The 13021-nt window shown below is 43.8% G+C and overlaps 1 protein-coding gene across 1 annotated transcript in view; it reads left to right on the top strand.

Moving 5' to 3' along the window:
• Window positions 1-395: 395 nt before the first annotated feature.
• The window catches only part of B4GALT4 (beta-1,4-galactosyltransferase 4), a 94065-nt gene continuing 81439 nt past the window's right edge, over window positions 396-13021 (top strand). Inside the window, exon 1 of the mRNA XM_040422915.1 lies at window positions 396-493. The gene's annotated coding sequence lies outside the window, so the exon portion shown is untranslated. The remainder of the gene's footprint in view (window positions 494-13021) is intronic.

Raw genomic sequence — 13021 nt, 5'->3', positions numbered from 1 at the left:
GGTCTGTATCACTAGAAAGCCTATTTAGTGGTCTGCATTTAAACTGTTTGTGCTAAGTCCACCAAGTGGGTGCATATGGACCACCAATAAATCTGGGGCGATCCAGGAGGTCTCCCCTTTCTTCAGGAGTCTCTAAGACTTTCCAAAAAAGAAAAAAGTGCATCTTACTCTACACTGAGTGTGTCCCCCAGCTGTGTATTACTATAACAATGATCACAACACCTTCATAATATCCTTAATAATAAGAGATTATTTTATATATAATTTATAACTGTAATAATTAATCATGATGTAAAAGCAAAGGATGGCTAAGCCGCCCTTAACCATCATGGCGGCCGCTGCACTTCCTCTTTCCGCCACGCTGACGCTCTAGCTCTTCTTGGGGCCATGGCAGCGTTGCTTTGTAGACGCTCTCTCCTACGGTCATCCAAGACTCTGTGGTAACTAACGGAGCAGGAAAGCTGGACACGTACTGAGCGTTCCGGGGAGACAGGTGAGGACCCTCGGAGATAAACGCGCGCTAGTGCGCCCCCCTGCGGGCGGTGGTTGCACGTGCACCTCGATTTTTCATTAATTGCTATTATTTTACATGTGGTCTTTGCCTAGCAAATTTCTAACTGTCAAATCCCTGGGGTGAAATCTGCAAATCCAGGGGGTGCTACCAGCTGGGCATTGCAGCTGTAGGTCATTAATTCATGGGGTGAAGCCAGTGCCACAAAATGGGAATTGATATAAGGTTAATTATTAAATATCGATCACCCTGCGCCACATTTACCGTACAGTCTGATGGCGGTCTAGACAGACAGTGTCCGCATGACTTATTACCGTCACTCCTCAGGTGTTAAAAAAAATCTAACATTTTGGCACGCGCCGTATTTGCAGCTTAACTGGCGACTTTTAGAGTTTTTTTTGCCGCTTTTCTAAAATGGCGTGAAGGCAGGAGAGGCTCCGTGGTCCACCGGATTTACTATAATTGATGCCAGAATGTTGCGATGACTCCAAACACGGTCATTTATACCTTCAGATGTCGCGGTCATTAGCGATTGGGTCGTCTGTAATGTTAGGCAGAGGCAGGGGGCCCCTCTCTGCGCGGTTGCAGCCCCCCGCATCTAAATTTCGGGGTTCTGATCGGTTACCATGACAGCCCCGAGCCTGCGGAAGGATCTCAGGGCCGCCGAGGGCAAACTGCCTGTAAAGCCGTGGACGAGGCGCAGCTCAGCAGGAAGAGTGTCCGAATCCCATAGAGCACTCCAGCTGCTGTGAAACTACAACTCCCAGCATGCAAACTTACTCGGCTGTTCTTGTAACTTCCAATGAAGTGATTCTGGGAGTTGTAGTTCAGGAACAGCTGGAGTGCTGGAGCTTGCTGATCCCTGCCATAGACCATAATAGTTCTCTGTTATCAGAAGATTGCCGTGTGAAAAGTAAAAAAAATATATTTTTAGAAAAGAAACCAAAAAACATTAAATTATAAAAAATGGAAAACACTCAGCTTTTTTCCAACTTTACATATAAAAATAAACAATAAAATAATAAACATAACGGTCTCGCCGGGTCCAAAAATGTCTGAGCTATAAAAATATAACAATGACGCGTGATTTACAATATGTCGGGTGCACTCCGGAGATTTCCACCGCAAACCCCTAAGGGCTCATGCACACAAATATATTCCGCATCCGTATGTCGCTTCCACGGCCCCGCAAAAAAATAGAACATGCATGACCTATTCTTGTCTGCATTACGGACAAGGATAGGACTGTTCTATTATGGGCCGGACGTTCCGTTTCGCAAAACGAGGAAAGCACGCGGCCGCTATGCGCGTATTGAGAATCCGCGATTTACCGCATGGAGGTTCGTGTTGAACACTTGTGTTTCTAGGGGCGTAAATAAGAAACGAGATTTCATTTTACATTTAGTACTTCTCCTTGTTTGTCACTTTCTATATACGTATTCATGCATTTCTATTTCTGTATCTGTAATTTAAAATTAAATGTGTCTTTTGCAGCTTCATGGCTGTAGTATGGCACCCGAGGGGTTAATGACTGAGTTTGTTTGTTTGTTACTAGGCTCTAACTGAGCGGCGTGTTCACTCGAAACGCATCAGAGACGAGCTCTGGAGTCACCGTGTCTTTTTACCTGTTTGAGTCCTAGTCCTAGGGGAACTAAAGTCAGTGCAGCTTAAAGCGAACCTGTAGGACACGGGCTGCTAGATGGCCGCTAGCACATCCACAATACCCAGTCCCCATAGCTCTGTGTGCTTCTATTGTGTAAAAAAAAACGATTTGATACATATGCAAATTAACATAAAAGAGTCATATCTTACTTGTGTGACCAGAGAAGAGTCATATTTTCAAGCTCTGACTCATCTCAGGTTCATTTGCATATGTATCAAATTGATTTTTTTACACAATAAAAGCACAGAGAGCTATGGGGACTGGGTATTGCGGATGTGCTAGTGGCCATCTAGCAACCCGTGTCCTCAGCTCTATACACAAAATCCCGGTGACAGGTTCCCTTTAAGCCGCCTCGATGTACTTTACACCACATTTATCAAATGTCACATATTGTTTCATAAATATGTTTTACTCTTAAACCTAATACTATAGTCTAGAAAATCTACTCCGCTTTTACTTCTCCACCCTCCTACTGTAATGAGATTGAGAGAAAAAAAGTTGCAATCTCATCAATCAATCTGGAGTGAAATTGATTAACATACAATAACTACTATAATACTGCTCCTATGTACAAGAATATAACTACTATAATACTGCTCCTATATACAAGAAAATAACTACTATAATACTGCCTCCTATGTACAAGAATATAACTACTATAATACTGTCTCCTATGTACAAGAAAATAACTACTATAATACTGCCTCCTATGTACAATAATATAACTACTATAATACTGCTCCTATGTACAAGAATATATCTACTTTAATACTGCTCCTATGTACAAGAATATAACTACTATAATACTGTCTCCTATGTACAAGAAAATAACTACTATAATACTGCCTCCTATGTACAATAATATAACTACTATAATACTGCTCCTATGTACAAGAATATAACTACTATAATACTGCCCCCTATGTACAAGAATATAACTACTATAATACTGCCCCCTATGTACAAGAATATAACTACTATAATACTGCTCCTATGTACAAGAATATAACTACTATAATACTGCCTCCTATGTACAAGAATATAACTACTATAATACTGCTCCTATGTACAAGAATATATCTACTTTAATACTGCTCCTATGTACAAGAATATAACTACTATAATACTGCTCCTATGTACAAGAATATAACTACTATAATACTGCCTCCTATGTACAAGAATATAACTACTATAATACTGTCTCCTATGTACAAGAAAATAACTACTATAATACTGCCTCCTATGTACAATAATATAACTACTATAATACTGCCTCCTATGTACAAGAATATAACTACTATAATACTGCCCCTATGTACAAGAATATAACTACTATAATACTGCTCCTATGTACAAGAATATAACTACTATAATACTGCCTCCTATGTACAAGAATATAACTACTATAATACTGCTCCTATGTACAAGAATATAACTATTATAATACTGCCTCCTATGTACAAGAATATAACTACTATAATACTGCTCCTATGTACAAGAATATAACTACTATAATACTGCCTATGTACAAGAATATAACTACTATAATACTGCTCTTATATACAAGAATATAACTACTATAATACTGCTCCTATGTACAAGAATATAACTACTATAATACTGCTCCTATGTACAAGAATATAACTACTATAATACTGCTCCTATGTACAAGAATATAACTACTATAATACTGCCCCTATGTACAAGAATATAACTACTATAATACTGCTCCTATGTACAAGAATATAACTACTATAATACTGCTCTTATATACAAGAATATAACTACTATAATACTGCTCCTATGTACAAGAATATAACTACTATAATACTGCTCTTATATACAAGAATATAACTACTATAATACTGCCTCCTATGTACTAGAATATAACTACTATAATACTGCCCCTATGTACAAGAATATAACTACTATAATACTGCTCCTATGTACAAGAATATAACTACTATAATACTGCTCCTATGTATAAGAATATAACTACTATAATACTGCCTCCTATGTACAAGAATATAACTACTATAATACTGCTCCTATGTACAAGAATATAACTACTATAATACTGCTCCTATGTACAAGAATATAATTACTATAATACTGCCTCCTATGTACAAGAATATAACTACTATAATACTGCTCCTATGTACAAGAATATAGCTACTATAATACTGCTCCTATGTACAAGAATATAACTACTATAATACTGCTCTTATATACAAGAATATAACTACTATAATACTGCTCCTATGTACAAGAATATAACTACTATAATACTGCTCTTATATACAAGAATATAACTACTATAATACTGCCTCCTACGTACAAGAATATAACTACTATAATACTGCTCCTATGTACAAGAACATAACTACTATAATACTGCTCCTATGTACAAGAATATAATTACTATAATACTGCCTCCTATGTACAAGAATATAACTACTATAATACTGCTCCTATGTACAAGAATATAACTACTATAATACTGCTCCTATGTACAAGAACATAACTGCTATTATTCGGGTTTAGGTCTGTTTCGGTGGTGTCGTCCAACGTTTGGTACTGGGCAGTAACGGTTCAGGTTTTCCAGTTCCACTTCTTGCTTTATGGGATTTTTCAACTGAATGGAAAGCGTCGCCCGCTGCCAGTAATATAGTGAGCTGCACTGTCGCTGGATTGGCGGGTTGTCTTGGCAGTGTCCATCCTTATAGGACAGACCTCAGGGGAGCACTTCCAGGATCTGGGCGAGAGATCTTGCAGGGCGTAGTGTGAATGTATCATCTGTCAGGCTGACAACTGAGACAGTAACCCGTTCCTAACTGGTAGAAGTACAGGCACTGTGGTGTCCCTGGTTAAGGGGCTTCCTGTGGTTTGCTGGGCACTGTAGTTTGTTCTGGTTTGGGGGCCGCTCTGGTGCCGCTCTGGCTGCCGGTGGTAGGGGGGCACTGTTATAGGGGGTCTGCAGAACTGTTACATTGATGGCCCACGCTTAGGAAAATCCATCTGTATATGATGGGTGGGGGTCCAGCATCTGCGGTCTCTGACAATCAGTGTAATAAAGGGGCCACGGCTATTCGCAGAAAAGAGGTGTGCATCATATAAACTCTATTATATTATTATTATTAGTATTATTATTATTATTATCGCTCTAGAGTGTGCGCTCCCCTCCTCCGCTCGTCACGATGGAGTAGTAGTAGTTGGATGTTGTAGGTGCAGTATATCTGTTATAGGCGAGGTGTTCTGTAAACCTCCAGAGACCGGCGGACAATTCCTCATATAATTTCTGACCCTTCAGTCATATCTGTGTCATTCCCTAAGATGTGAACCGTGTCACCTGTGTGCACAGAGACAATACAAGCCACGTTATAATAACAGAACGCCACCTTATTCCTGACCAACCTGTGGAGGAGGCGCCGTTGTGGGGGATCTGTGGAGGAGGCGCCGTCGTGGGGGATCTGTGGAGGAGGCGCCGTCGTGGGGGATCTGTGGAGGAGGCGCCGTCGTGGGGGATCTGTGGAGGAGGCGCCGTCGTGGGGGATCTGTGGAGGAGGCGCCGTCGTGGGGGATCTGTGGAGGAGGCGCCGTCGTGGGGGATCTGTGGAGGAGGCGCCGTCGTGGGGGATCTGTGGAGGAGGCGCCGTCGTGGGGGATCTGGCTGGTTATCTGATTGCTGTGTTCTGTTTTGGTAAATCTAATGTACATGGCTTCTTTAAAGGGGTTTTCCCACAAAAAATATTCTGTAGTTTTCAAACCAGCACCTGGATCTGAATACTTTTGTAATTAAACTTTTAGGCCCCTTTCACATGAGTTTTCCCGCGCGGGTGCAAAGCGTGATGCGAATGCCTTGCGCCCGCACAGACAATTAAACCCATTCATTTCAATAGGGCTGTGTACATGTGCGTTGGTTTTCACGAATCACTTGTGCGTTGCGTAAAAATCGCAGCATGTTCTATATTCTGTGATTTTTCATGCAACGCAGGCCCCATAGAAGTGAATGAACAAGAGATGTTGTTTTGTTTATATTACGGTTTTTTTATCACGCGCGTGCAAAACGCATTAAATCGCATTGCACCCGCGCGATAAAAACTGAACACGATCGCAGACAAAACTGAATGACTTTGTTTGCAAAATTACACATTTTTCACTGAACGCATCTCGCAACGCATCCGGACCTCATCCGCACACGCTCGTCTGCAAGGGACCTCAGTCTAGCAGCCTCTGAGCTATGTGATAAAATGTATCTGTGTAGCGTCACCTGCTCTTTGTTCTCTTTCTTATTTCTTTGTCCTGCTCACTGCGGTGACCGCACATGCTCAATGCTATCCTAAAGCTGCCTCCTGAGCAGGGCTGCGGAGTCGGAGGCAATTTTGGGCACTTGGAGTCGGCAAAAATGAACCGACTCCTACAATTTTTTTTAAATTGGAATAAAAAAAGCAAGTTTAAATGTCCCAATTCGCAAAAAGTTATAATTAATGACTTCTCTACTGTAAGAATAAAGGCCAATGCATGCAGTGCGTCACGTTACCGCAAAACGAACACGTTAAGTGACCATGAAGAAGCTTTTCCTGTGCTTCACTATATGGCACGCAACGCACAGTTACGGAGCGGCAATACTTCTACTTTCCATTGTGTTGTGTTCCGCTGTTACAGGGAACGCAGCGCCCATGGGTAACCTCGCCTCTCACTGATATTATGTTTTTTGCAGGACGAGACACTTGTATAAGTGACGGGAATGGATGGTCAATAATAGCTCAAGACTGAAGCTGTAAACCATTTGAAAAACTGCTGTCATTCAGCTAAGGCTATAAAAACTTGTAAACCCAGATTGTTAGCTTAAACTTTAAACATGACTATGGGATTCTACTAGGGAAATCATGTTTACAATAAATGCCCCGTCCTGGATCCCCCCACTGCCCGATCTCCAGCAGAAGACCAGCTCACAAAGGAGAAGGCAGCAGCAGCAGCATTTTTGAACTGGTAAAGTTCCTGTTCGTGACGTTTCTGCCTGCTGCTACTATCCAGCCACTGGATAAAAACTAAAACTAAAACTTTGTTTTCATTGTGTTTGTCTTTTGCTTAAACTGTTCAATACAGTAGACTGTTTGCTTCCCGGCCAGTAGTTCTGTGGTAATGACATGGACGTTTCCTTTCTTTCCTTCAAGGAATATATAAAATACATTCGCATATTAAATACAGAGGAGTCAGAGTCTAATTAACTAGGTTTGGTTGGTGATGTTGACGTGCTAATCCAAAATATATATTTACTGCCTATATAAAGTACGCTAAAAACAATTTATTATTTTTTATATTAAAAGTCTCCACAAAATAGGCTTGATAGGGTGAATAGGGATATCTCAGACTAATGATGCTGATCCCTAAAAACACTCCTACCACTGAAACTCCTAATTCTAAGGAGTGTGCTGTGTTGGTGTAATTCCTCTACCAGCAATTAGGGATAAATGGACATCTAATATCAGTGTACCTGAATGAACAGCAGCATCTAGTGTGCAGAAGATATAGTGTCAGGTTACTCTGTAAGGATAGAACAACCCCAGACTGGTAACTTTCTACACAGGAATGAACCACTTAGGCTCCAAAAGTATCGGCAAGAGTCAGTCTGCATATGTGACTACAGAAATATAATGCTCGACGCGTTTCTCTATCCACCTGATTGTTGGTTCATCCGGAGCAAATCCCCAAGTCCACTGTTGCCGCTGAATATTACCCCCTCACACTGGGTGGGCAGCAAATAACAGAGAACCTAGGACTATCTAACTGAGAATATGCTGCACGCCACTGATGTCGTGCGTGCAGCAATGAGCCTCCGGCATATGTGGCCGTAACCCGCGCGTTTAAATGGAGGAAACTCCTCCCCTCTGTGTAGCCGACCCACAATGAGTATCCAATAGAGACTGAAGCACGTCACCTGACTGCGCCCAATCCTTCCGTCACAGCCAGATGACGCGCGAATCATATATTCATATATTTACCTAGGAATTTAGTGCTTATTTCTAAGTATATCCTTTGCATTATTCCATTTGTCACTCCTTGTCACCTATTATGGGGGACCTGTTTTGTTCTCCTCTGGTGCTACAAGGAGCTGGGATTTTCTGACTATGTATCTGTTTACCTTTGGTGTCCCCGTTTATTGTGAAACTCAAGCGTGCGTCACAGACCTTTCATTGCCCCTCCCTCTTGTTGTACTGACCAATACAGTGAGGGCGGAAGAAGCACTCGTCATCGTTTCATCCCCCCCCCCCCCCCCCTATGAGTGACGCTTACGGGTGGGGGCGGAGCCAGGTTTTTGTCAGCCCTGGATTGACGATATGATGGATCGCGCGTCATCTGGCTGTGACGGAAGGATTGGGCGCAGTCAGGTGACGTGCTTCAGTCTCTATTGGATACTCATTGTGGGTCGGCTACACAGAGGGGAGTAGTTTCCTCCACTTAAACGCGCGGGTCACGGCCACATATGCCGGAGGCTCATTGCTGCACGCACGACATCAGTGGCGTGCAGCATATTCTGTTAGATAGTCCTAGGTTCTCTGTTATTTGCTGCCCACCCAGTGTGAGGGGGTAATATTCAGCGGCAACAGTGGACTTGGGGATTTGCTCCGGATGAACCAACAATCAGGTGGATAGAGAAACGCGTCGAGCATTATATTTCTGTAGTCACATATGCAGACTGACTCTTGCCGATACTTTTGGAGCCTAAGTGGTTCATTCCTGTGTAGAAAGTTACCAGTCTAGGGTTGTTCTATCCTTACAGAGTAACCTGACACTATATCTTGTGCACACTAGATGCTGCTGTTCATTCAGGTACACTGATATTGGATGTCCATTTATCCCTAATTGCTGGTAGAGGAATTACACCAACACAGCACCCCTCCTTAGAATTAGGAGTTCCAGTGGAGGGAGTGTTTTTAGGGATCAGCATCATTAGTCTGAGATATCCCTATTCACCCTATCAAGCCTATTTTGTGGAGACTTTTAATATAAAAAATAATAAATTGTTTTTATCGTACTTTATATAGGCAGTAAATACAGAGGAGTCGGAGCATTTATCTACCGACTGCAATGAGCAGGACACTGGGTCAGTTGGGGCTGCTATGCAGTGGGTCAGATTTAGGTGTGAATAAGTTCGTGACGCCAGTTGCAGCTTGCGCAGGTACTGTAAAAGGGCCCTTTAAGGTGGCATAGCTCACGTACTAGGTGAGGAATGCCAGAGGGGGATGTTGTCTCTGTATTGTGTCAACGGTGTCTCCTACCTGTAGTACGGCCGGACTCCTGTATCCCGGCTCACATGCAACAGAATTGAGTGCTGTAAATAGGAGTAACTGAGGAATGATGGAATTCCACACAGAGAATAGGGTCTAACTTGTCTTTACTTGAGGTTATTATATATGCAGCTTTAGATCCATACAATGTTACAGCTTTAGTTTAGGATCCCAGCAGGTATTGGCAATATGTGGCAGGAATTATATATATATTCTGCATCTAGTACATACGCCTTTAAGAATCTGGCAGGTATCTGTCTTCTTCTCTGTCTATGGTCTGCTTGATATGGGCCTGACTAGCTATGGAGGTACTTATCTTCTCCTTGTTCTGGAATCTGTACTTACAGGACTGCTCGCAGGGAATGATGGTGGCGTCCTGGAGATCTGATAGTTCTGAAGTTGGCTGCTTCCTTTGTCATCCAGCTGAGGTAAGGGACTCAGGCTGGGAAGGTTGATCTTGGGCCTCAGCAGAGGCTTGGATCCCTGGTTGGGGACCCTGTTTCTGGGAGCTCCTATTCACACAGCCTACCCCAACAGGGGGTGGCTGGTACACTCACTAAAACTTTCTATCCTCCTCCTGAAGTAGGATGTGGGAACATTCCACTCCTCCTCAGATAGGGGGAAGCTTGCCTGGAATGGTCTATTCCAGTCTAGATATACTAACTGGCTTGGTTCTGCTACATACTGCTGCCACCTGCTGGTGTACATGGATATTACAGCATGAATACAATGCAACAGGCCTGGAAAATGCACATTATGGGGAAAATAATGCAAACTTATACCAGATGACAATATACATACACTTGCCATTAAGAAGCAGGGGAACAGAAGTTTAGTGACATACTTCAGGATGTTACAACTCCACAGCCCTGCTCCTGTGCTGTGATAGGGAAAGAGCTGCAGCAGAATGGACATGCCCCTGAGCTGCAGCAGAAAAGACACGCCCTTTGAGCTGAGATAGGGAGAGAGCTGCTGCAGAATGGACACGCCCCCTTAGCTGCAGCAGAAAAGACACGCCCTTTGAGCTGTAATAGGGAGAGAGCTGCAGCAGAATGGACACGCCCCTGAGCTGCAGCAGAAAAGACACGCCCTTTGAGCTCTGATAATGTAATGACCGGCGTCACGCAAAGGGAGGGAAATGGGAAGGCCCTGTCCAAGGGAGAGGGAAAGGTGGGGACCCCTGACTCACCTTGCGGCTGGCACCTGACTGCCCTGACGTCCCTAGACGGGTTCCTCACTACGTACGCCGATCACGTGCCTAAACCCTGGCTTTCCCTAAGATGAGCCCTATGTAGTGAACGGGGCGGTGGGATCACTAGTCCGCACCACTGACACTAAGAGGAAAACACCAAGGAGAGGACAGACAATACAGACAAACATATAATGCCAGGTGGGCGAACACAGCAGACCACCAAGGCCCAACAGGGATCCGGAGGGTAACGTTCTGGAACAACAACCAGGGATAGCAGCTACTCAGCTCCAGTGGGTCAGTATAGAAGTCCAGGCAGGAAGCTCTATATCTGGCAACCAGAGAAGTGAGAGATGGGAATATAAGGAGGTTGGGAGTGCTGGACAAGGAACAGCTGAGGAGAAGGAGCTACGGATCCCTGAGTGAGCCAAAAAGGATAGCAAGGCAAACCCAGAAAGCTACCATTAATAAACAGCACTGTCTTTAGACATTGAGCGCGCAGCCACCCGCTGCGACTTCCTGACCCCGGGTATAACGGAGTCAGGCGTGGCTCTTGACACCCTCGTGACAGATAGGGAGAGAGCTGCAGCAGAATGGACACGCCCCTGAGCTGCAGCAGAAAAGACACGCCCTTTGAGCTGTGATAGGGAGAGAGCTGCAGCAGAATGGACACGCCCCTGAGCTGCAACAGAAAAGACACGCCCTTTGAGCTGTCGGCTTGATATAAATCTAGCAGATCAATGACTGGGGAGACCTTTGGATCCATGTGAGGTGCCGGGCTGGTTCTGGCTTTGTTAGAAAGGTATTGTCATGTACTGTCATGTCTGATTATTATTTTTTAGATTAATCATGGGAAACCCCTTTAAAGAGGACCTTTCACTAGTTTTTACTTAATGAAAACAATACCTCACACTATAGCCCATGTTCGGGAGATGCTCCTCCGTTGCCCCGCTGTGCCCCTCATAATGGAAGCGCTCACTAGTATTCGCTTTATACGCATTATCGGTATATCGGCAAGGTTAGATGCCAATACCAATAATGTACAAAATCCGGAATATCGGCCAATAATATCGGTACTTCCGATAATTGATCGATCCCTACCAGGTACGCTAATTAATAGCATCGGTACAGTGAGATTTGGGAAATTTCATGAGAACGGGCTATGTAAGCGAGCACAGCAAGAACAGCTCCCGTCCTCTCTGTCTGCGATGCGCTTTGCTGAAAAACGGATGTCTCCTCCTTTCTGTACCGATGCTATAAATTAGCGTACCTGCCGCTAAAACCGAACGGGAGGGCACAGCAGCGCAACGGAGGAGCATCTCCTGAACTTGGATTATAGCGTGAGGTATCGCCACCCACAGAATAGATGATAAATGTCTGTGACCACCATTGATTAAGAGAATGGGGGTCCTGTGTCCTCCGGTTCTTTGTATGGAGCTCAGCTCTGCTTAATGCGGCTGACTGAGATAGCAGAGTAGAGTTTTTCCTAGTAGTGTAAATCATTTGTGACTAACTTGTCTACCTCTCTCATATCTGAGTACTTGGGACTGTGGACATTTGCCCCTATTGCTGCTATTCAAAGCCATCAACTCACAACTTTAGTGCACTTGGGAGGGTTAATGTACACTATGATTGATGCTGTTGTGTGCACTTATACTATTTTATATTGTTTAACTGCATTTTCATGTTTATTGTAATTTATAAAGGATTTATCAGTAACTGGTTAAAACGGGAAAAATTCTGTGCGTCACTTTCGTGAGTTTCAGGCACCAGACTGGACTGATGTAGTCAAGGGTAGGTATTGACCCGCTACATCTAAAACAGTCTGGACTGAATCCTAATCCTGCTGGCACGTTGATACTAATAACCCGCAGGAACAGGAATAAGGACGCGGTCCATGCGTTACGGGTAGGCACAGGTGCGCTAAATTGCAGTCCTACCTATCTCTGTGCAGCTTATAATGTATTAGAGCTGGATGCCCTGTTAAGAGTCTTAGTCTGTAGTATCGACATCAGATCTTACAGTCTGCTATATGTGGTGTAGTTCATCCATACAGCAAGCAGCCACTCAATAGCCGCCATACGTAAGAGTGCGCGCTAAGCTGCCTCAATCCGCATTCCCACTCATGCGTAACCGCACTGGGACTAGGTTTCAGACCGCATTCACACTTGTATTCAGACTAGCTGTTGAGCTGCCTTAGAACATACATGCACCCTGCCTATAGAACCGTGTCCTAAACAGAGCTCAACGCGTTTCTACGTGTCATCAGGAGCAAAGGTCTCTTAATAAAGTAACCTGTAAAGGGAAAAGGGCCCCACACTGTTGCGTGTTAAGCCTCTGGCGCTATAATGGGCGCGCGCGGCCGC

This window comes from Bufo bufo, chromosome 3, assembly GCF_905171765.1.
Source record: "Bufo bufo chromosome 3, aBufBuf1.1, whole genome shotgun sequence".
In the NCBI taxonomy this organism is placed as follows: Eukaryota; Metazoa; Chordata; class Amphibia; order Anura; family Bufonidae; genus Bufo; species Bufo bufo.
Note: the sequence above shows the minus strand (reverse complement) of the source record. Positions and strands in the feature narration are given on the sequence as shown.